Genomic DNA, 22,679 nt, shown 5'->3' on the forward strand with positions numbered 1-22,679 from the left:
CGGTAGTCATTGAGACAGTACACTGAAGATTTCCAGATTAAACCCTTGTAGATATAAGGATAGGCGCATAAGACGCTGATTGACATTTTTCATTCTGGTGAGGAAGACAGGAGGGTTATTATCTGTAAACACTACAACAGGAATGGAAGTTGACCCAACATAAACTTCAAAATGTTGCAATGACAACAACAAAGCCAAGGCTTCCTTCTCAACGGTACTGTAATTGAGTTGATGCTTCAAGTACTTCTTTGAAAAATAACAAACGGGGTGATCAAATCCATTAGTATCTTCCTGTAAGAGTACAGCACCCACTCCAGTAGCACTTTGGAGCAGCAAGAACTGGAGAATTACAAAGCAAGGTTTTGGCATGTTCAAATGCCTTCTGGCAATCTGCGGACCAAACAAAGGCACTACCTAGATACACTCCTACTACCTAGATACACTCCTACACGCTCTCTCAGATCGGCAAACGAAAGGAGACTAAAAATTCCTTCTTCACGGGGTCTCCGATTCCAATCATGTCTGTTCTCCGTTGTTGTCCCTGGCTGGTGGAACAACCTGCCCTCCTCCACACGACTAGCCGAGACTATCACCACTTTTAAGAAGAAGGTGAAAACCTTCTTATTCCAAAAATATTACAAATTTAACACATACACATGCATACACATTTAACAAATAAATACAAAATGTATAAATACATTATAATTTTTCTTAGTCTAGCACCCAACACTCTCCGAGCATGTTCTTCAATGACAAGTCTAAGCCTTATCAGGGCTCTTAGTTTGTATACTTGATATTCTATAGAAATCGAACGAGAATTGCTGGTGTCTTCCCATTGTAAGTCGCTTTGGATAAAAGCGTCTGCCAAATAAAGTAAAGTAAAGTAAAGTAAAGTAAAGTTTACAGAGCAGATTAGTCATTGGCAACACAACATAAGAGAAGGTTTTACAGAAACTACGGCAGTAGTTCCAAGGAACCTACGCAGCTCTCGCTGAGTGGTTGGTATGGGAAAGTCAGAGGTTTAATGTTGTATTTTAGAAGTATACCTTTCTGTCTACATTTGTCTGTTTCTCTCAAGTTTGGACTTTTTTTTTTTAATGGAGTTTTGCTTGCTGCAACGAAAACCATTTTGTGGATGAACATGGTGAGTTGTTTTCTCTATTCAAATTAGAAACTGCTGGAACATTTGTAGTTTGAAACATGCATTTAATTATGAGGTCATCTTAAGGGAACAGTGAGCATTTGATACTTGCAGCAATGTGTTTTCAGAGTAGCTCGCTACTTCTCTACATACAGTTTTGTAGAATTCAAATTATTTCAATGTAGGTTTGAAAAAGTAAACACCCACTTTCAACATATGCCAGTTTTTTTTTTTTTGCACTACTAGTTTTGTTTAAAGCCACTTTAAAATGCTTTGGAAATGCAAGTACTATCTGCGAGAAGAGCACAGTTTTTTAAACGTTACAGGCTAAAACATGGAATTTATGCAAGAAGGAACTAAGCCCTTTCCTTGCTTGCATCAGGAATCATGTTCCTGTTGGATCATCAACCAGATGATCCAACGCTGGCCAGTGCTTTTCACTGAAAACCAGGTTTGTGAATGTGTCCTTTAATGTTTTTTTTTCTTATTTGTTTTATATACATGATGTTCAGAGGGTTTTATTTGTGTTATAAATAACTCTGCCTGAATATCAAAACTGAGCATATTTAATATTTTTCAGGTTTACCTGGAGTTTAACAGGATTGTTGGTAGAAATTTTAAAGAAGAGTTCTTTGGTGTTCTTGATGGGTTGTGTCCAATTTTGATAAAAATTTCAAGAGGAAGACAGGTCGGATAGGAAAGCAATTAGCTTACCTGCTACAACACAACGGTGGGTTGATATTTCTCTTTTCTTCTCATAATGGTATTGATGGTTAGTATAATACATAAACTGTTCTCTTGTGGTATTTCTCTATATGGACAAATAAACTGATATAAGATTTATTTCCTTTGTTCTACATTCAAGTGTGTTTTATACCACTTTGCAGAGCACAGAGCCAACAGCCATTAGATGCCTTGTCCTGAGAGGACTTTCAATAATTCTTGGAGATGATGCATCTATGTTCTTCAAGAGCAGTTCAGTGAGTAAACCCTTTCTCCATTTGTACCATTCAAATATCAAATTGTGTAATATACCACCTACTGTCACAACATGAAAGACGCCTATATATAAACACACAAAATAGATTGTTTACAGTGCCTAACATAAAATCACATTGAATTACAAAATCTATAATATTAGATAATTCTATACAGTTGATTGTAGACAAATTGCTGTTAACCTGAATATTCTCTTTTTGTCTTGTTTCTTGCACTATGTAGAGTCTATGGAGACTCCATGGACATCCCAGTGGGAATCCTCTATTATGAGGACAACAGTTCAGCAAGCCCAGCATTGCCATAACTCAACCCCTCAAGACTGGGCATCAACCGAGAGGGCAAGGGAAGCACTCACCAACCTACCTCAAGCAATGTGCCTCTTGTTTGGCTTAACCTACGCACTTCACCTGCAGCACCCAAAGTTCTTGAAAACATGTTTACCTTCATTCAGCAGGCAATGTGAAATTAAGGTAGAAGTGAGCTACCTCCAAAGGTTCAGAAGCTGAAGAATGAGCTAGCAGGGTAAGACACAATTATGCTTATAGCACAGCTTTTCATGCCTGATTGTTGTACAATTACTTTGCAGTGATTAGAGCAAAAAGGCTTGTAGTTGTTCATTTTGTATCTGATTCTTCTTGTGCTTGATGTGTCTAGTATTGTATTATTATTTTTTTTTACAGAGGGCACATTTTAGGAAAGTTGCAAGTTTATTTTGACAATCTGATCCTTACTGCATAGATGTTCTTGATGCCTGCTTTGTTGTGTGTTTCTTACAGATGTTATATCTTAGTTTATGCATGATAAGAAAACTTTTTTTCATTACATGTCAAATTGTGTTTTTCTAAAGTTAATTTGGCTTCAATCTGATTCATTGTTACTGACTTTATTCCAGAAACACTGTGACTACAGTTTGATACATTTTCATAAAAATTGTCTTAATGTTGTGGTGGAGATGGAAAAAAAAGTCTTAAGTTCATATGGACAAATCTTTTACATGTTTTGTCATGAATAAAATTCCATTATTGAAATATGTATTGCTGTATAATTGTTTTCATTTTAGTAATTTTAATCACAAGTTTCTATATTAAATTTCTGACCCATTTTGGGTTCCATTCAACCCAGTAGCGTAGTCATTTTTAACTAATAGTTGGGTTAATAATCACAACCCAGCATGCTGGGTTAAATGTGTAACCCAACTTGTTGGGTCAAAATAACCCAGCGTTGGGTTGGTCCCTTTTTGACCCAGCGCTGGGTTACCAAAATAACCCAAATTGGGTTGTTTTTAACCCAGCAGTTTTTAGAGTGTACCCAAGTAACTCACAGTTGCTTTAGCAAACTCACACTTCGCCAAGTTTAGGGTGGGCGAAGCATTACCCAACCGGTCAAACACAGTGTGGAGTGACTGCACATGTTCAGACCAGGTAGACGAATGAATGACTACATCATCGAGGTACGCCTCACAATTTGGCACTCCTGCCAACACTGTAGTCATAAGATGCTGAAAGGTTGCTGGTGCATTCCGCAACCCGAATGCCATTACGGAACACTGCATAAAACTATCCGGCGTCACAAATGCTGAGTGCCACCTACAAGTAACCTTTCAATAAATCCAGTTTAGTGGCAAAGCTAGCTGAGCCAACACGGTCGACGCAATCCTCCATACGAGGCAGTGGGAACGAGTCAGGCTGTGTGACTGAATTCACTTTTACGATAGTCAGGGCAGAACCGATGAGTGCCATCTGGTTTAGGAACAAGTATGCATGGCACTAGAACTGGGCACAGTTAACCCATGATCAGCAAGATAGGCCACCTCAGATGCCATCACAGCCCTCTTTGTGTGATAGTGTGCTGATAGTGGGAGCATGATCACCCACATCAATTACACAAGATGGCACATCTGAAAACAAAAAAGGAAAGAGGCAGATCAATTTTTTTATCTCACAAGCATGATGATCAGTTAGATGTGACAGAAATGAGTCCAGATCAGACATGATTTCAGAATTCTGGAGACGGACACAAGTCACAGGAAAATCTCACAGAGTAAGGCCACACTCTTCAGGACTGTAGCAAGGAGTCATCGCAGAGGATATGGATGCAACTAGAACTGTCCCAGCAGCTACTTTCTCCACATCCCTGGTAAAATAAGACACACTCTAGTTTTATGGCATCTATCAGGCATACGAACCATGTAAGGGCCAGAAAATCTTGCTTGTAATGCAGATCCTACAACAGGCAAGAGCACAAGCATTTTTTCACCAGGCTCTAATTCCCGACTCACAGCCATACGGTCATAACGCCTCTTCATCTTTAACTGAGCCTTTGATAAAGCCAGGCGTGCACACTCACGTGCTCGATTCAAACGCTCACGAAATGCACTCACATAATCAATGATGTTCCGTGGATGATCTTTGATATGAGACCCCCACTTCTCACGCAAAAGCTTCAATGGGTCCTGTATGGTGCGGCCAAAGATCAAATCAGCAGGACTAAAGCCAAGTGACTCTCGGGTGTTTTGCACAGCGAACAACAGTAGTGGCAAGCATCCCACTCTTAAGTGTTATCACAGTACATTTATATTTTCTTCAGCGTCTTATGAAATCTTTCCAAGGCCCTGATCTGTCTGTACTACCTTTGGCAGTCCAAATTTAGAAAAGAAATGGATCACTGCACGTAACACATTTCAATTCCCTGCACCAGCACATCGGAATCACAGCAACTCTCCATAGAGATGGGGAGAAAAGAATCTATGGTGAAAAATTGTGCGGCAGAATTTTAATAGCCATGTCATCTTCCACACGGCCAGTAAGCAACACCACTCCATTTAAATGGTTCATAAACAGGATCAGTTTCATTGTGAATGTTCACAAGTCAAAGTGTGCACTAGCCCAAATTTCTTTGGGATCGATTTTGACAATGCTAGATTCTTTTTCTTTAAACAAGGACATGCAGCAATTAAATGACCCAGCTCATGGCAATAAAAACACCTGTGAAGATTTACGGTCAAGCTGGGAATTCTCGCAGCTCTTTTTTGGGCAGGAAGGTGGCATGCGAACGCTGCGTGAGGGAGACGAAGGGAATGGAACGAAATGGAACCTTTGTGTGTCAGAACATACTGATCAGCACAAACAGAGGATTTAGCCAAAGTAGCGACAGCATCAGGCAGTTTTTAGTTTTTTACAATCTCCATGACAGTTTTTTCAAAACATTTAACAAGTTTCCTAAACTCGTAACGCACCAACACACCTAAAACACGCAATTGGCAAAACGGTTAATTTCATGCTCAAAATCATAACACATTGCCAAAAAAAACACTATCATCAGCTGAAATTACAGAAACTGCATTATTTTATGTATCAGGTCTGCCCTTATATTTGAAGCCTGGGTTTAGTAAATGCATGCTGCAGAAATTCAATACAAAAAAGTGAAGGACCATCTCAGAGTAGCTTTATAAAATGTACAGTTTATGTAAAAAAAAAATACAGACACAGAACTGTTGCAGTACAGACTTTATTTGCAAAAGGACATTACTGCAAGATATACAAACAGAAAAAGCACCGGAATTATAATTTAAAAAAAAACAAAGTAATCTTCTATTCTGCCCGGTCTTCTGCATTTGGCCACATGTTCTCATCCACATCACACCTGATATCTTCTCTGGCAAGGCATCGTGGGAAGGCATCTTTTGGCATGCCTTATCCGCCCCTGGCAGTGTTCAGCTGTGATGTCTTGGCATGCAGCATCCATTGCATCCAGGAGGTACATTTGGTCATGTGGAAGATGGTCAAAAACCTTCCATCTCCAGGCTGAGAAAAACTCCTCAATGGGGTTGAGGAAAGGGGAGTAAGGGGCAAGGAAATGGGACATCATCCTTGGATGGGCGTCAAACCAGGCTGTGACTGCACGGGAATGGTGGAATGCCACATTGTCCCATGTGATAACATATATTGGCAAGTGGTCTCCCACCTGTCCCCTTTCTACCTCTGGCACCAGTCTTTCGTGCAGGTCCTCTAAAAACAGGAGAAGGCGGTCGGTGTTGTAGGGGCCAATCTGACATTTATGCAGGAGTGCACCGTTGTTGGAGATTGCGGCGCACATGGTGATGTTGGCTCCTCCTTTGGCCCGGCACGGTAACTGTGGCCCTTTTGCCTATTATGTTTCTCCCACGGCGACGCCTTTTCGCCAAGTTGAAGCCAGCCTCGTCAACATAGATAATTTCATGTGGGACTTGATTAGCCTCCAACTCCATGACTCTCTGAAAGTAATTACACACAGTGTATGTAAATGCTGTGCTGTACTATATATCTACTGTATGTACTAATGCACTCCAGGTTTATAGAGTAGTTTACTGCAAAACACACTGTGTATAGTACAGTAATGACTGTATTACATAACCTTACCTGGACGTATTGGTGACGGAGTTCTTTGATGTGCTCACTGTTCCTTTCTAAAGGAACTTTGTATAGTTGTTTCATTCGGACTCTGTGTTTAGCTAGAGTCCGAGAAATGGATGTTATGCTGATTGCTGCAATGTTCCCAAAGACAAGGTTGTCCTCTACAACTCTGGACTGAAAGTCCTTCAGTTTTATTTCATTGTCAGCAATCACAATGTTGACAATAGCAAGTTCCTGTTCTTCATTCAAGAGCTTTCCTCTGCCCCCTGAGGGAGGTAGACGTTGAATCCTTAGAGGGACAAAATACAGTTACATATTAGAGACCGGAGGCAACCAGTCACTCTAATACAGTAAATGGTAAAATTATTTATACTTTGCTGTAGGAGAAGCAATATCCTACCTATTGGTTTCTCTGAAAATACGGACAATGGATGCCACTGTGTCCCGGCTGAGATTTGGCTGTACTCATTCACCAGCCACTCTGTATGATAGCCTGATAAGCTGTTTCTCATTGGCAATGGAATAAAATACAGGGAATATATTTGCGTTTCAATTCACAATATGAACAGCTGTTCACTTTGACTTTAGCCTGTATAAGTTATGTTTAGAACATGATGTTATATGTTCTGACATACAGTGTGAAAGCATTGGTAAATTTTACTGTAAAATTACATTGTTTTGGTCTTGGTTGAGCTTGTGTGTAAAAGAAGTTCAAGCATTTTAAATTGGTGTTAACTGTATGCATTTTGTATCAAAGCAACAAGAAATGTGTTAATTGTATAGCCTACAAAGACGGATGTTGTGCTAACCGTGTTAAGAGTTAAGGAAACTTGTTAAATGTTTTGAAAAAACTGTCATAGAGATTGTAAAAAACTGTAAACTCCTCCAACAGGATTAATTGTTTGTGGGTTGTAACATGTTCGGACGTACACCAGCGGTCGGACAAGACGAATATTACGTGACAAATCAGACCCATGATCCCTTGGATCAGAAGAAAGTGGGTCAACAGGAGGGACATGAGAAGGAGACACAGGTGGAACGGAGACAGGGGAAACCCCTACTAGCTGTTAATTCTAATTCGAACTTCTTTAAAACAAAGTCCCGCTCTTCCCTTTCATGCTGACACGGCAGTCACGTTCAGATCTCCTCTATGCTGCCTCATATTGCATCTGATGTTCCCGAAAAGAACACTTGCGCCTCTTTAATTAAATTTCAGAGACGATACTGGCTGCAGATTCCAGAGACGCCTGACCCTCGGTTCACGCCACAACGACATTAATGCCCAGTAAACCCTGTTCTACTCCTTTAAACAGAGATTCCTTAATTTTTTTTATCTTTGCTTGTTAATTCAATTGCGTAATTTTCTGCAATTTGTAACAAGTTTTATTTGGTGCAATGCAACAAAAGTTTGTACAAAGGGCTCTGAACAAACTCTTCTGCCAACTGTGGAGAAAAAATGTATGGCCTGAACTTCACACATGTTATTTGACCACAACCATTCGGTCATGAAACAATCTTATGTTGCAAAAGCTGAACATAAGCTGATAAAGGGAAGGTTCTGTGACCTTGATGGGTACCGCAGTCCTACCCTGCGTCACCCACAGTGGTTAAAATATGCTTGTGAACTGACTAACGGGTGGGAGTTCTTCTTGCGAGTTCCCCCCATGGCCATGGTAAATAAACTTGGATAATCAATTCAATTGACTTCCTTTATTGCAGCTCCCCAGACGGGAAATTTCCCACCACAATTGTTGTCAGAAGTGGGATCCGTGTGAATCCGCCAGGACCTGACCGGATGGTCTGATCACCCTGGATCACCAAGATCCATCTCCAAAACCTCGTTCTAGAGTTTCAGAGTGACTGGGGCTGCGGTCGGTGTCCTGGGGAGACTGGGAGTTTCGTTTTTTGTTGTCTGGGGTCACGAGTCCGGTGAGCTAAAATATTCCACCTCTCAAACATTTAATTAAAACTGTAGAATCTAGAAGATTAAGAAATCCAAAACCAAAATGAAAAGATAAATTGCATATTTGCTTTTTTCTGAACTGAATTGATCCAATTAAGGGGGTGTCACTTATCTTATTTGAAAAAAATTACCCTGGCACTGGGGGGCAAGAAAGCTTTAAAGTCCTGTGAGCCAAAAACGATCTTGGAGATCAAGTGTGAAATAAGGGTGTGAGATAAAAGTGGGTTTTCCGTGAATCAAGACCACCACTGAGTGTGAGCCTTTTTTAACAAGAACGAAAAATAATTCAAGTGTGAGTTAAATAAGGCAAGACCAAAAAAAAAAAGTAAAACGACAGAATTGTGAGCCATTAGTGCGAGATTCAACTAAAGATTCATTAACTGTGAGCATTCTGAGCAAGAGCAGTTGTTTTTGTTAGGCTGTGAATTCCACGGGCAAGATCGAGCAAAGTTGTGTGCACAAAAAAACTAAACAAAAAAAAAACTTTGTGAGCTTGTGAGAATAAGGCCAGTAAAATATGGGAAATAAAAATGGGAAAAGTGACACTCCTACTAGTTCTGAATAAATCGTGGTTTATGTGTGTGTGAGAGGGCAGACCTTCTCTCCCTCTCTCTGGTGTCTGTGTGTAAGAGCTTAGAACTTATCCCTGTCTCTCTCTGATGTGTATGTGTGTGTGTGAGAAAGAGAATGTCAGACAGTGTAAGTTGTGAGTAAGGTGTGTGTTTTCGTGGAGGACCGGAGTTCTGATGAGTTCCATCTCCGGGTTGACTGCAGCGCTGTTAAGAGGCAGGATTCGCGTTTCTGTCTCATTGTTACGTCCTTTAGGCCGTAGAATGGCTTGGAGGCTCTGTGTTGTGCATGTTTCTCTTAGGCTGTCTGCTGGGTGGAGACCAATTCCCTCGTCAACTGGTAGCCAATCAACGCACAGAACAGAGAACTACTTAAGGACCATTCCAGCCACCATTCAGGGCTCATTGTTTTGGAGCCAGAGGAGGGAGTGAGAGGAGGGAGTGAGAGGAGGGAGTTGGAGTTGTGGAGTGTTGTAGAGTTACAGATTTACAGATAAGCCTTTGTTGTGTGTTAGTGATTAGTGTGGTTAGTTGTGGCTTTGTGTAGTTTTGTCTCTCCTTTCATGGTGTATTGCCCTCCTGTGAATTGTGTAGTTGTATATAGCACTTTAGGTTTGGTTGGTTGTTCACTACTAGCTGTAAATAAAAGCACAATATTTCACTTGGGCTTGGTATCTGTGTCTTCCCACTGAACACATTCCCCTCGTTTGTTGTCATGTTTCCTGACCCCCTAGACAGGGACGTGACACTCATACTCGTCATTCTTTTACCTGACTAGTTGCCCACATGTTTCACTTGTAAAAATGGTTGTGACATACCTGACTGGACTGATTTTGTTTTCTGTCTAAGATCTGTTTATTTACAGCTCTCTCTCCATCTGACCCACCCGAATTGGCCCACCACCGCCCATGCAGTGTTTGAAGAAGAAAGGATTATGGTCTCAGTTTTGGTTTGCTTTTCAGTTGCATTTTGCCTCCAAATACATTACATTTCTAGGTCACATTAGTAGCGAAAAAGACAAGGACCTGTCATCAAAGCACCTCACATCTTACTGTAGCAGTTGTTGTCATTTATTGGCTTTTGTTCCTACTGTAGAATGTTTGTTCCAAATTTTTCAGAATTCTGCAAGCCTTTAACTGCCCTCACTCATTCTAAATCAATGTCTTCTCAGGTACTGTGGAACCCTGTTACAGAGAAGGCCTTCTTAGCTTTAAACAGGCCCTGGAATCCCCACCCACATTAGCTTGACTGAGCCTTCCAAAAATTTGGCCGTATGACCTCAGTTCTCCTACAACCCCATGGTGATTCGCTGCATCCTGTAGCTTGCATTCTTTTATTTAGTTATTTATTAGTTTATTTATTTATTTTTGGAAGGGGCGACTTGCTTTTTTTAAGCAATTTGGATGTTACTTTATCAAAAGTTCTCTTTTGATATTTCCTCAATCTTACCAATAGTTGTAGGTGGAGAAAACTATAATTCATCTTATCTTTACTGTGTTCATTAAAATTGGATCAGAAAAGGGATTAACGTCCAAGCCACATAAATACGTTGACTTTTTTTACAGCATGCTCAACTAGCGATGGCAATCAATACGAATTATTGACTTCAATGCCAAAATCACACTGATTCCTCATGGATTTTAAACAGTACAAATTAAATACACATCATAAATCTTGGTTTGCTATGGCTCCATTAAGGACATGGCATTTCAATCAATTTTAAAAATTTTACATATTTATTACGAAAGTCCAGTCCTGCTTTTTTCTCTCTTGCGTCTCTAAAAGAGAATAACAAGAACAATCATCAGCAACATACTGAAAAAGGTTCAATAGACCTCCAATGTCTGTTTAAAGAAAAGCATCACAAATAATCATCTTAAGAAGGGGAAAATAACTTTCTTTTCACGTTTCCAAGCCAAAAGCTAAAGAAATAATCCTTGAGAGTATAGTCTTATTGCTGATTGGTTTATTGACCATCATTTATTTCCAAATATGCTGAGTCGTGCAAACAAAAACGAATACACTGTGAATTTAGTATCAAAGTGGTAGACCAAATCAAGTTCTGCATAGTATTACAAGTTCCATTCATTAAAATGTAAACATTTGAATATTCCATTGCAAACATTCTTGTTGGGTGCTTCTTTATCCTTCGTATAGTTACAGGTGGAGAAAACGAAGTCTTCTTATCCTAATTGTGCTTCTTCAAATTGTACGATAGGGTAAAATCTGTCTGAGCCTAATGATTTTATGGTAAACGTTTTTACAATTTGCTCAATGAAGGACAAGAAATCATGAGATTTTACTGATTGTAAAACAAATCAGAACAAACACACCTCTTAAATTTTATTTTACTATGCCACCACTGAGGACAATAAACAAATGCACCAATCACTCTGAATATGCTTTCTTCTCTCTCTTGCGTCTCTAAAAGAGACAACAAGAACAATCATCAGCAACATACGGTAAAGAGTTGAAACAAATCCCACCATTGTCTGACTCATGCTCAAAGAAAAGCATTACAAATCATCATCGTGAGTAGTGAGACACTACTTTCTATTCACGTTTCCAAGTCAATAACTATAGAAATGATCCCTGAAAGTATAGTCTTAAAGGACGATAGGTTTTGATGACCTTTCTGATTTCCATGCTTAATGTTTCCAAAGTTGGTGAGTGGCGCTAACAAAACAAATATGCCGTGATTTTTAGGATCAAAAACGAAAATGCTGTGAAATCAAGGCATATGCTGCTCTATGTGGTGTTACAAGTTTCATTCAGTAGAATGTATACAATCAAACATTCATTGCAAAGTTCTCTTTTGATGTTTCCTCAATCTTACCAATAGTTGTAGGTGGAGAAAACTAGCTCATCTTTACTGTGTTTATTGAAATTGGATAGTAAAGGGATTAATGTCCAAGCCTCATAAACACGTTGACTTTTTTTACAGCATGCTCAACTAGCGATGGCAATCACAACGAATTGTTGACTTCAATGCCAAAATCGATCTGATTCCTCATGGATTTCTAAACAGTACAAACTAAATACACATCGTAAATCTTGGTTTGCTATGGCTCCATTAAGGACATGGCATTTCAATCAATTAAAAGAATAAACATATTTATTACGAAAGTCCTGCCACTCTGAACATGCTTTCTTCTCTCTTGCGTCTCTAAAAGAGAATAACAAGAACAATCATCAGCAACATACTGAAAAAGGTTCAATAGACCCCTCCAATGTCTGACTCAGGGGTTTAAAGAAAAGCATCACAAATCATCATCGTGAGAAGTGGAAAATAACTTTCTTTTCACGTTTCCAAGCCAAAAACTAAAGAAATATTCCCTGAAAGTATAGTCTTAATGCTGATTGGTTTTATTGACCATCTGAGTTCCATGATTAATGTTTACAAATATGCTGAGTCGTGCAAACAAAAACGAATATACTGTGAATTTAGTATCAAAGTGGTAGACCAAATCAAGTTCTGCGTAGTATTACAAGCTCCATTCATTAAAATGTAAACATTTGAATATTTCATTGCAAACATTCTTGTTGGGTGCTTCTTTATCCTTCGTATAGTTGCAGGTGGAGAAAACGAAGTCTTCTTATCCTAATTGTGCTTCTTCAAATTGTACGATAGGGTAAAATCTGTCTGAGCCTAATGATTTTATGGTAAACGTTTTTACATTTTGCTCAATGAAGGACAACAATTCATGAGATTTTACTGATTGTAAATCAAATCAGAACAAAGACACCTCCTAAATTTTATTTTACTATGCCACCACTGAGGACAATAAACAAATGCACCAATCACTCTGAATATGCTTTCTTCTCTCTTGCGTCTCTAAAAGAGACAACAAGAACAATCATCAGCAACATACGGTAAAGAGTTGAAACAAACCCCACCATTGTCTGACTCATGCTCAAAGAAAAGCATTACAAATCATCATCGTGAGTAGTGAGACACTACTTTCATTTCACGTTTCCAAGTCAATAACTATAGAAATGATCCCTGAAAGTATAGTCTTAAGGGCGATAGGTTTTGATGACCTTTCTGAGTTCCATGCTTAATGTTTCCAAAGTTGGTGAGTGGCGCTAACAAAACAAATATGCCGTGATTTTTAGGATCAAAAACGAAAATGCTGTGAAATCAAGGCATATGCTGCTCTATGTGGTGTTACAAGTTTCATTCAGTAGAATGTATACAATCAAACATTTCATTGCAAAGTTCTCTTTTGATGTTTCCTCAATCTTACCAATAGTTGTAGGTGGAGAAAACTAGCTCATCTTTACTGTGTTTATTGAAATTGGATAGTAAAGGGATTAATGTCCAAGCCTCATAAACACGTTGACTTTTTTTACAGCATGCTCAACTAGCGATGGCAATCACAACGAATTGTTGACTTCAATGCCAAAATCGATCTGATTCCTCATGGATTTCTAAACAGTACAAACTAAATACACATCGTAAATCTTGGTTTGCTATGGCTCCATTAAGGACATGGCATTTCAATCAATTAAAGGAATAAACATATTTATTACGAAAGTCCTGCCACTCTGAACATGCTTTCTTCTCTCTTGCGTCTCTAAAAGAGAATAACAAGAACAATCATCAGCAACATACTGAAAAAGGTTCAATAGACCCCTCCAATGTCTGACTCAGGGGTTTAAAGAAAAGCATCACAAATCATCATCGTGAGAAGTGGAAAATAACTTTCTTTTCACGTTTCCAAGCCAAAAACTAAAGAAATATTCCCTGAAAGTATAGTCTTAATGCTGATTGGTTTTATTGACCATCTGAGTTCCATGATTAATGTTTACAAATATGCTGAGTCGTGCAAACAAAAACGAATATACTGTAAATTTAGTATCAAAGTGGAAGACCAAATCAAGTTCTGCGTAGTATTACAAGCTCCATTCATTAAAATGTAAACATTTGAATATTTCATTGCAAACATTCTTGTTGGGTGCTTCTTTATCCTTCGTATAGTTGCAGGTGGAGAAAACGAAGTCTTCTTATCCTAATTGTGCTTCTTCAAATTGTACGATAGGGTAAAATCTGTCTGAGCCTAATGATTTTATGGTAAACGTTTTTACAATTTGCTCAATGAAGGACAATTCATGAGATTTTACTGATTGTAAAACAAATCTGAACAAAGACACCTCCTAAATTTTATTTTACTATGCCACCACTGAGGACAATAAACAAATGCACCAATCACTCTGAATATGCTTTCTTCTCTCTTGCGTCTCTAAAAGAGACAACAAGAACAATCATCAGCAACATACGGTAAAGAGTTGAAACAAACCCCACCATTGTCTGACTCATGCTCAAAGAAAAGCATTACAAATCATCATCGTGAGTAGTGAGACACTACTTTCATTTCACGTTTCCAAGTCAATAACTATAGAAATGATCCCTGAAAGTATAGTCTTAAGGGCGATAGGTTTTGATGACCTTTCTGAGTTCCATGCTTAATGTTTCCAAAGTTGGTGAGTGGCGCTAACAAAACAAATATGCCGTGATTTTTAGGATCAAAAACGAAAATGCTGTGAAATCAAGGCATATGCTGCTCTATGTGGTGTTACAAGTTTCATTCAGTAGAATGTATACAATCAAACATTTCATTGCAAAGTTCTCTTTTGATGTTTCCTCAATCTTACCAATAGTTGTAGGTGGAGAAAACTAGCTCATCTTTACTGTGTTTATTGAAATTGGATAGTAAAGGGATTAATGTCCAAGCCTCATAAACACGTTGACTTTTTTTACAGCATGCTCAACTAGCGATGGCAATCAATACGAATTGTTGACTTCAATGCCAAAATCGATCTGATTCCTCATGGATTTCTAAACAGTACAAACTAAATACACATCGTAAATCTTGGTTTGCTATGGCTCCATTAAGGACATGGCATTTCAATCAATTAAAGGAATAAACATATTTATTACGAAAGTCCTGCCACTCTGAACATGCTTTCTTCTCTCTTGCGTCTCTAAAAGAGAATAACAAGAACAATCATCAGCAACATACTGAAAAAGGTTCAATAGACCCCTCCAATGTCTGACTCAGGGGTTTAAAGAAAAGCATCACAAATCATCATCGTGAGAAGTGGAAAATAACTTTCTTTTCACGTATCCAAGCCAAAAACTAAAGAAATATTCCCTGAAAGTATAGTCTTAATGCTGATTGGTTTTATTGACCATCTGAGTTCCATGATTAATGTTTACAAATATGCTGAGTCGTGCAAACAAAAACGAATATACTGTAAATTTAGTATCAAAGTGGAAGACCAAATCAAGTTCTGCGTAGTATTACAAGCTCCATTCATTAAAATGTAAACATTTGAATATTTCATTGCAAAAATTCTTGTTGGGTGCTTCTTTATCCTTCGTATAGTTGCAAGTGGAGAAAACGAAGTCTTCTTATCCTAATTGTGCTTCTTCAAATTGTACGATAGGGTAAAATCTGTCTGAGCCTAATGATTTTATGGTAAACGTTTTTACAATTTGCTCAATGAAGGACAATTCATGAGATTTTACTGATTGTAAAACAAATCAGAACAAAGACACCTCCTAAATTTTATTTTACTATGCCACCACTGAGGACAATAAACAAATGCACCAATCACTCTGAATATGCTTTCTTCTCTCTTGCGTCTCTAAAAGAGACAACAAGAACAATCATCAGCAACATACGGTAAAGAGTTGAAACAAACCCCACCATTGTCTGACTCATGCTCAAAGAAAAGCATTACAAATCATCATCGTGAGTAGTGAGACACTACTTTCATTTCACGTTTCCAAGTCAATAACTATAGAAATGATCCCTGAAAGTATAGTCTTAAGGGCGATAGGTTTTGATGACCTTTCTGAGTTCCATGCTTAATGTTTCCAAAGTTGGTGAGTGGCGCTAACAAAACAATAATGCCGTGATTTTTAGGATCAAAAACGAAAATGCTGTGAAATCAAGGCATATGCTGCTCTATGTGGTGTTACAAGTTTCATTCAGTAGAATGTATACAATCAAACATTTCATTGCAAAGTTCTCTTTTGATGTTTCCTCAATCTTACCAATAGTTGTAGGTGGAGAAAACTAGCTCATCTTTACTGTGTTTATTGAAATTGGATAGTAAAGGGATTAATGTCCAAGCCTCATAAACACGTTGACTTTTTTTACAGCATGCTCAACTAGCGATGGCAATCACAACGAATTGTTGACTTCAATGCCAAAATCGATCTGATTCCTCATGGATTTCTAAACAGTACAAACTAAATACACATCGTAAATCTTGGTTTGCTATGGCTCCATTAAGGACATGGCATTTCAATCAATTAAAAGAATAAACATATTTATTACGAAAGTCCTGCCACTCTGAACATGCTTTCTTCTCTCTTGCGTCTCTAAAAGAGAATAACAAGAACAATCATCAGCAACATACTGAAAAAGGTTCAATAGACCCCTCCAATGTCTGACTCAGGGGTTTAAAGAAAAGCATCACAAATCATCATCGTGAGAAGTGGAAAATAACTTTCTTTTCACGTTTCCAAGCCAAAAACTAAAGAAATATTCCCTGAAAGTATAGTCTTAATGCTGATTGGTTTTATTGACCATCTGAGTTCCATGATTAATGTTTACAAATATGCTGAGTCGTGCAAACAAAAACGAATATACTGTGAATTTAGTATCAAAGTGGAAGACCAAATCAAGTTCTGCGTAGTATTACAAGCTCCATTCATTAAAATGTAAACATTTGAATATTTCATTGCAAAAATTCTTGTTGGGTGCTTCTTTATCCTTCGTATAGTTGCAGGTGGAGAAAACGAAGTCTTCTTATCCTAATTGTGCTTCTTCAAATTGTACGATAGGGTAAAATCTGTCTGAGCCTAATGATTTTATGGTAAACGTTTTTACAATTTGCTCAATGAAGGACAACAATTCATGAGATTTTACTGATTGTAAAACAAATCTGAACAAAGACACCTCCTAAATTTTATTTTATTATGCCACCACTGAGGACAAAAAACAAATGCACCAATCACTCTGAATATGCTTTCTTCTCTCTTGCGTCTCTAAAAGAGACAACAAGAACAATCATCAGCAACATACGGTAAAGAGTTGAAACAAACCCCACCATTGTCTGACTCATGCTCAAAGAAAAGCATTACAAATCATCATCGTGAGTAGTGAGACACTACTTTCATTTCACGTTTCCAAGTCAATAACTATAGAAATGATCCCTGAAAGTATAGTCTTAAGGGCGATAGGTTTTGATGACCTTTCTGAGTTCCATGCTTAATGTTTCCAAAGTTGGTGAGTGGCGCTAACAAAACAAATATGCCGTGATTTTTAGGATCAAAAACGAAAATGCTGTGAAATCAAGGCATATGCTGCTCTATGTGGTGTTACAAGTTTCATTCAGTAGAATGTATACAATCAAACATTTCATTGCAAAGTTATCTTTTGATGTTTCCTCAATCTTACCAATAGTTGTAGGTGGAGAAAACTAGCTCATCTTTACTGTGTTTATTGAAATTGGATAGTAAAGGGATTAATGTCCAAGCCTCATAAACACGTTGACTTTTTTTACAGCATGCTCAACTAGCGATGGCAATCACAACGAATTGTTGACTTCAATGCCAAAATCGATCTGATTCCTCATGGATTTCTAAACAGTACAAACTAAATACACATCGTAAATCTTGGTTTGCTATGGCTCCATTAAGGACATGGCATTTCAATCAATTAAAAGAATAAACATATTTATTACGAAAGTCCTGCCACTCTGAACATGCTTTCTTCTCTCTTGCGTCTCTAAAAGAGAATAACAAGAACAATCATCAGCAACATACTGAAAAAGGTTCAATAGACCCCTCCAATGTCTGACTCAGGGGTTTAAAGAAAAGCATCACAAATCATCATCGTGAGAAGTGGAAAATAACTTTCTTTTCACGTATCCAAGCCAAAAACTAAAGAAATATTCCCTGAAAGTATAGTCTTAATGCTGATTGGTTTTATTGACCATCTGAGTTCCATGATTAATGTTTACAAATATGCTGAGTCGTGCAAACAAAAACGAATATACTGTAAATTTAGTATCAAAGTGGAAGACCAAATCAAGTTCTGCGTAGTATTACAAGCTCCATTCATTAAAATGTAAACATTTGAATATTTCATTGCAAAAATTCTTGTTGGGTGCTTCTTTATCCTTCGTATAGTTGCAAGTGGAGAAAACGAAGTCTTCTTATCCTAATTGTGCTTCTTCAAATTGTACGATAGGGTAAAATCTGTCTGAGCCTAATGATTTTATGGTAAACGTTTTTACAATTTGCTCAATGAAGGACAATTCATGAGATTTTACTGATTGTAAAACAAATCAGAACAAAGACACCTCCTAAATTTTATTTTACTATGCCACCACTGAGGACAATAAACAAATGCACCAATCACTCTGAATATGCTTTCTTCTCTCTTGCGTCTCTAAAAGAGACAACAAGAACAATCATCAGCAACATACGGTAAAGAGTTGAAACAAACCCCACCATTGTCTGACTCATGCTCAAAGAAAAGCATTACAAATCATCATCGTGAGTAGTGAGACACTACTTTCATTTCACGTTTCCAAGTCAATAACTATAGAAATGATCCCTGAAAGTATAGTCTTAAGGGCGATAGGTTTTGATGACCTTTCTGAGTTCCATGCTTAATGTTTCCAAAGTTGGTGAGTGGCGCTAACAAAACAAATATGCCGTGATTTTTAGGATCAAAAACGAAAATGCTGTGAAATCAAGGCATATGCTGCTCTATGTGGTGTTACAAGTTTCATTCAGTAGAATGTATACAATCAAACATTTCATTGCAAAGTTCTCTTTTGATGTTTCCTCAATCTTACCAATAGTTGTAGGTGGAGAAAACTAGCTCATCTTTACTGTGTTTATTGAAATTGGATAGTAAAGGGATTAATGTCCAAGCCTCATAAACACGTTGACTTTTTTTACAGCATGCTCAACTAGCGATGGCAATCAATACGAATTGTTGACTTCAATGCCAAAATCGATCTGATTCCTCATGGATTTCTAAACAGTACAAACTAAATACACATCGTAAATCTTGGTTTGCTATGGCTCCATTAAGGACATGGCATTTCAATCAATTAAAAGAATAAACATGTTTATTACGAAAGTCCTGCCACTCTGAACATGCTTTCTTCTCTCTTGCGTCTCTAAAAGAGAATAACAAGAACAATCATCAGCAACATACTGAAAAAGGTTCAATAGACCCCTCCAATGTCTGACTCAGGGGTTTAAAGAAAAGCATCACAAATCATCATCGTGAGAAGTGGAAAATAACTTTCTTTTCACGTTTCCAAGCCAAAAACTAAAGAAATATTCCCTGAAAGTATAGTCTTAATGCTGATTGGTTTTATTGACCATCTGAGTTCCATGATTAATGTTTACAAATATGCTGAGTCGTGCAAACAAAAACGAATATACTGTGAATTTAGTATCAAAGTGGAAGACCAAATCAAGTTCTGCGTAGTATTACAAGCTCCATTCATTAAAATGTAAACATTTGAATATTTCATTGCAAAAATTCTTGTTGGGTGCTTCTTTATCCTTCGTATAGTTGCAAGTGGAGAAAACGAAGTCTTCTTATCCTAATTGTGCTTCTTCAAATTGTACGATAGGGTAAAATCTGTCTGAGCCTAATGATTTTATGGTAAACGTTTTTACAATTTGCTCAATGAAGGACAATTCATGAGATTTTACTGATTGTAAAACAAATCAGAACAAAGACACCTCCTAAATTTTATTTTACTATGCCACCACTGAGGACAATAAACAAATGCACCAATCACTCTGAATATGCTTTCTTCTCTCTTGCGTCTCTAAAAGAGACAACAAGAACAATCATCAGCAACATACGGTAAAGAGTTGAAACAAACCCCACCATTGTCTGACTCATGCTCAAAGAAAAGCATTACAAATCATCATCGTGAGTAGTGAGACACTACTTTCATTTCACGTTTCCAAGTCAATAACTAGAGAAATGATCCCTGAAAGTATAGTCTTAAGGGCGATAGGTTTTGATGACCTTTCTGAGTTCCATGCTTAATGTTTCCAAAGTTGGTGAGTGGCGCTAACAAAACAAATATGCCGTGATTTTTAGGATCAAAAACGAAAATGCTGTGAAATCAAGGCATATGCTGCTCTATGTGGTGTTACAAGTTTCATTCAGTAGAATGTATACAATCAAACATTTCATTGCAAAGTTCTCTTTTGATGTTTCCTCAATCTTACCAATAGTTGTAGGTGGAGAAAACTAGCTCATCTTTACTGTGTTTATTGAAATTGGATAGTAAAGGGATTAATGTCCAAGCCTCATAAACACGTTGACTTTTTTTACAGCATGCTCAACTAGCGATGGCAATCACATACGAATTGTTGACTTCAATGCCAAAATCGATCTGATTCCTCATGGATTTCTAAACAGTACAAACTAAATACACATCGTAAATCTTGGTTTGCTATGGCTCCATTAAGGACATGGCATTTCAATCAATTAAAAGAATAAACATATTTATTACGAAAGTCCTGCCACTCTGAACATGCTTTCTTCTCTCTTGCGTCTCTAAAAGAGAATAACAAGAACAATCATCAGCAACATACTGAAAAAGGTTCAATAGACCCCTCCAATGTCTGACTCAGGGGTTTAAAGAAAAGCATCACAAATCATCATCGTGAGAAGTGGAAAATAACTTTCTTTTCACGTTTCCAAGCCAAAAACTAAAGAAATATTCCCTGAAAGTATAGTCTTAATGCTGATTGGTTTTATTGACCATCTGAGTTCCATGATTAATGTTTACAAATATGCTGAGTCGTGCAAACAAAAACGAATATACTGTAAATTTAGTATCAAAGTGGAAGACCAAATCAAGTTCTGCGTAGTATTACAAGCTCCATTCATTAAAATGTAAACATTTGAATATTTCATTGCAAAAATTCTTGTTGGGTGCTTCTTTATCCTTCGTATAGTTGCAAGTGGAGAAAACGAAGTCTTCTTATCCTAATTGTGCTTCTTCAAATTGTACGATAGGGTAAAATCTGTCTGAGCCTAATGATTTTATGGTAAACGTTTTTACAATTTGCTCAATGAAGGACAATTCATGAGATTTTACTGATTGTAAAACAAATCAGAACAAAGACACCTCCTAAATTTTATTTTACTATGCCACCACTGAGGACAATAAACAAATGCACCAATCACTCTGAATATGCTTTCTTCTCTCTTGCGTCTCTAAAAGAGACAACAAGAACAATCATCAGCAACATACGGTAAAGAGTTGAAACAAACCCCACCATTGTCTGACTCATGCTCAAAGAAAAGCATTACAAATCATCATCGTGAGTAGTGAGACACTACTTTCATTTCACGTTTCCAAGTCAATAACTATAGAAATGATCCCGGAAAGTATAGTCTTAAGGGCGATAGGTTTTGATGACCTTTCTGAGTTCCATGCTTAATGTTTCCAAAGTTGGTGAGTGGCGCTAACAAAACAAATATGCCGTGATTTTTAGGATCAAAAACGAAAATGCTGTGAAATCAAGGCATATGCTGCTCTATGTGGTGTTACAAGTTTCATTCAGTAGAATGTATACAATCAAACATTTCATTGCAAAGTTCTCTTTTGATGTTTCCTCAATCTTACCAATAGTTGTAGGTGGAGAAAACTAGCTCATCTTTACTGTGTTTATTGAAATTGGATAGTAAAGGGATTAATGTCCAAGCCTCATAAACACGTTGACTTTTTTTACAGCATGCTCAACTAGCGATGGCAATCACATACGAATTGTTGACTTCAATGCCAAAATCGATCTGATTCCTCATGGATTTCTAAACAGTACAAACTAAATACACATCGTAAATCTTGGTTTGCTATGGCTCCATTAAGGACATGGCATTTCAATCAATTAAAAGAATAAACATATTTATTACGAAAGTCCTGCCACTCTGAACATGCTTTCTTCTCTCTTGCGTCTCTAAAAGAGAATAACAAGAACAATCATCAGCAACATACTGAAAAAGGTTCAATAGACCCCTCCAATGTCTGACTCAGGGGTTTAAAGAAAAGCATCACAAATCATCATCGTGAGAAGTGGAAAATAACTTTCTTTTCACGTTTCCAAGCCAAAAACTAAAGAAATATTCCCTGAAAGTATAGTCTTAATGCTGATTGGTTTTATTGACCATCTGAGTTCCATGATTAATGTTTACAAATATGCTGAGTCGTGCAAACAAAAACGAATATACTGTAAATTTAGTATCAAAGTGGAAGACCAAATCAAGTTCTGCGTAGTATTACAAGCTCCATTCATTAAAATGTAAACATTTGAATATTTCATTGCAAAAATTCTTGTTGGGTGCTTCTTTATCCTTCGTATAGTTGCAAGGTGGAGAAAACGAAGTCTTCTTATCCTAATTGTGCTTCTTCAAATTGTACGATAGGGTAAAATCTGTCTGAGCCTAATGATTTTATGGTAAACGTTTTTACAATTTGCTCAATGAAGGACAATTCATGAGATTTTACTGATTGTAAAACAAATCAGAACAAAGACACCTCCTAAA

General features: G+C 37.5%; 17 non-coding genes across 17 annotated transcripts; all 17 read right to left on the minus strand.

The window, feature by feature from the left end:
- Positions 1 to 10,811: 10,811 nt before the first annotated feature.
- Positions 10,812 to 11,016, minus strand: LOC114787219 (small nucleolar RNA U3). Its single transcript, XR_003749354.1, has one exon. It is a non-coding gene; the product is annotated as a small nucleolar RNA U3 (small nucleolar RNA).
- A 434-nt stretch (positions 11,017 to 11,450) lies between these two features.
- LOC114787183 (small nucleolar RNA U3) lies at positions 11,451 to 11,671 on the minus strand. The gene has a single exon (XR_003749318.1). It is a non-coding gene; the product is annotated as a small nucleolar RNA U3 (small nucleolar RNA).
- Positions 11,672 to 12,194: 523 nt separating this feature from the next.
- On the minus strand, positions 12,195 to 12,415 carry LOC114787190 (small nucleolar RNA U3). Its single transcript, XR_003749325.1, has one exon. It is a non-coding gene; the product is annotated as a small nucleolar RNA U3 (small nucleolar RNA).
- Positions 12,416 to 12,863: 448 nt separating this feature from the next.
- Positions 12,864 to 13,082, minus strand: LOC114787271 (small nucleolar RNA U3). Its single transcript, XR_003749388.1, has one exon. It is a non-coding gene; the product is annotated as a small nucleolar RNA U3 (small nucleolar RNA).
- Positions 13,083 to 13,605: 523 nt separating this feature from the next.
- Positions 13,606 to 13,826, minus strand: LOC114787191 (small nucleolar RNA U3). The gene has a single exon (XR_003749326.1). It is a non-coding gene; the product is annotated as a small nucleolar RNA U3 (small nucleolar RNA).
- Positions 13,827 to 14,271: 445 nt separating this feature from the next.
- LOC114787272 (small nucleolar RNA U3) lies at positions 14,272 to 14,490 on the minus strand. Its single transcript, XR_003749389.1, has one exon. It is a non-coding gene; the product is annotated as a small nucleolar RNA U3 (small nucleolar RNA).
- A 523-nt stretch (positions 14,491 to 15,013) lies between these two features.
- LOC114787216 (small nucleolar RNA U3) lies at positions 15,014 to 15,234 on the minus strand. The gene has a single exon (XR_003749351.1). It is a non-coding gene; the product is annotated as a small nucleolar RNA U3 (small nucleolar RNA).
- Positions 15,235 to 15,679: 445 nt separating this feature from the next.
- Positions 15,680 to 15,898, minus strand: LOC114787273 (small nucleolar RNA U3). Its single transcript, XR_003749390.1, has one exon. It is a non-coding gene; the product is annotated as a small nucleolar RNA U3 (small nucleolar RNA).
- Positions 15,899 to 16,421: 523 nt separating this feature from the next.
- On the minus strand, positions 16,422 to 16,642 carry LOC114787192 (small nucleolar RNA U3). Its single transcript, XR_003749327.1, has one exon. It is a non-coding gene; the product is annotated as a small nucleolar RNA U3 (small nucleolar RNA).
- Positions 16,643 to 17,090: 448 nt separating this feature from the next.
- Positions 17,091 to 17,309, minus strand: LOC114787274 (small nucleolar RNA U3). Its single transcript, XR_003749391.1, has one exon. It is a non-coding gene; the product is annotated as a small nucleolar RNA U3 (small nucleolar RNA).
- Positions 17,310 to 17,832: 523 nt separating this feature from the next.
- Positions 17,833 to 18,053, minus strand: LOC114787217 (small nucleolar RNA U3). Its single transcript, XR_003749352.1, has one exon. It is a non-coding gene; the product is annotated as a small nucleolar RNA U3 (small nucleolar RNA).
- A 445-nt stretch (positions 18,054 to 18,498) lies between these two features.
- Positions 18,499 to 18,717, minus strand: LOC114787275 (small nucleolar RNA U3). Its single transcript, XR_003749392.1, has one exon. It is a non-coding gene; the product is annotated as a small nucleolar RNA U3 (small nucleolar RNA).
- Positions 18,718 to 19,240: 523 nt separating this feature from the next.
- LOC114787193 (small nucleolar RNA U3) lies at positions 19,241 to 19,461 on the minus strand. Its single transcript, XR_003749328.1, has one exon. It is a non-coding gene; the product is annotated as a small nucleolar RNA U3 (small nucleolar RNA).
- Positions 19,462 to 19,906: 445 nt separating this feature from the next.
- LOC114787184 (small nucleolar RNA U3) lies at positions 19,907 to 20,125 on the minus strand. The gene has a single exon (XR_003749319.1). It is a non-coding gene; the product is annotated as a small nucleolar RNA U3 (small nucleolar RNA).
- A 524-nt stretch (positions 20,126 to 20,649) lies between these two features.
- Positions 20,650 to 20,870, minus strand: LOC114787194 (small nucleolar RNA U3). The gene has a single exon (XR_003749329.1). It is a non-coding gene; the product is annotated as a small nucleolar RNA U3 (small nucleolar RNA).
- Positions 20,871 to 21,315: 445 nt separating this feature from the next.
- LOC114787181 (small nucleolar RNA U3) lies at positions 21,316 to 21,534 on the minus strand. Its single transcript, XR_003749316.1, has one exon. It is a non-coding gene; the product is annotated as a small nucleolar RNA U3 (small nucleolar RNA).
- Positions 21,535 to 22,058: 524 nt separating this feature from the next.
- Positions 22,059 to 22,279, minus strand: LOC114787195 (small nucleolar RNA U3). Its single transcript, XR_003749330.1, has one exon. It is a non-coding gene; the product is annotated as a small nucleolar RNA U3 (small nucleolar RNA).
- Between the last annotated feature and the right edge of the window lie 400 nt (positions 22,280 to 22,679).

The sequence above is a fragment of the Denticeps clupeoides genome, chromosome 3, assembly GCF_900700375.1.
Source record: "Denticeps clupeoides chromosome 3, fDenClu1.1, whole genome shotgun sequence".
In the NCBI taxonomy this organism is placed as follows: domain Eukaryota; kingdom Metazoa; phylum Chordata; class Actinopteri; order Clupeiformes; family Denticipitidae; genus Denticeps; species Denticeps clupeoides.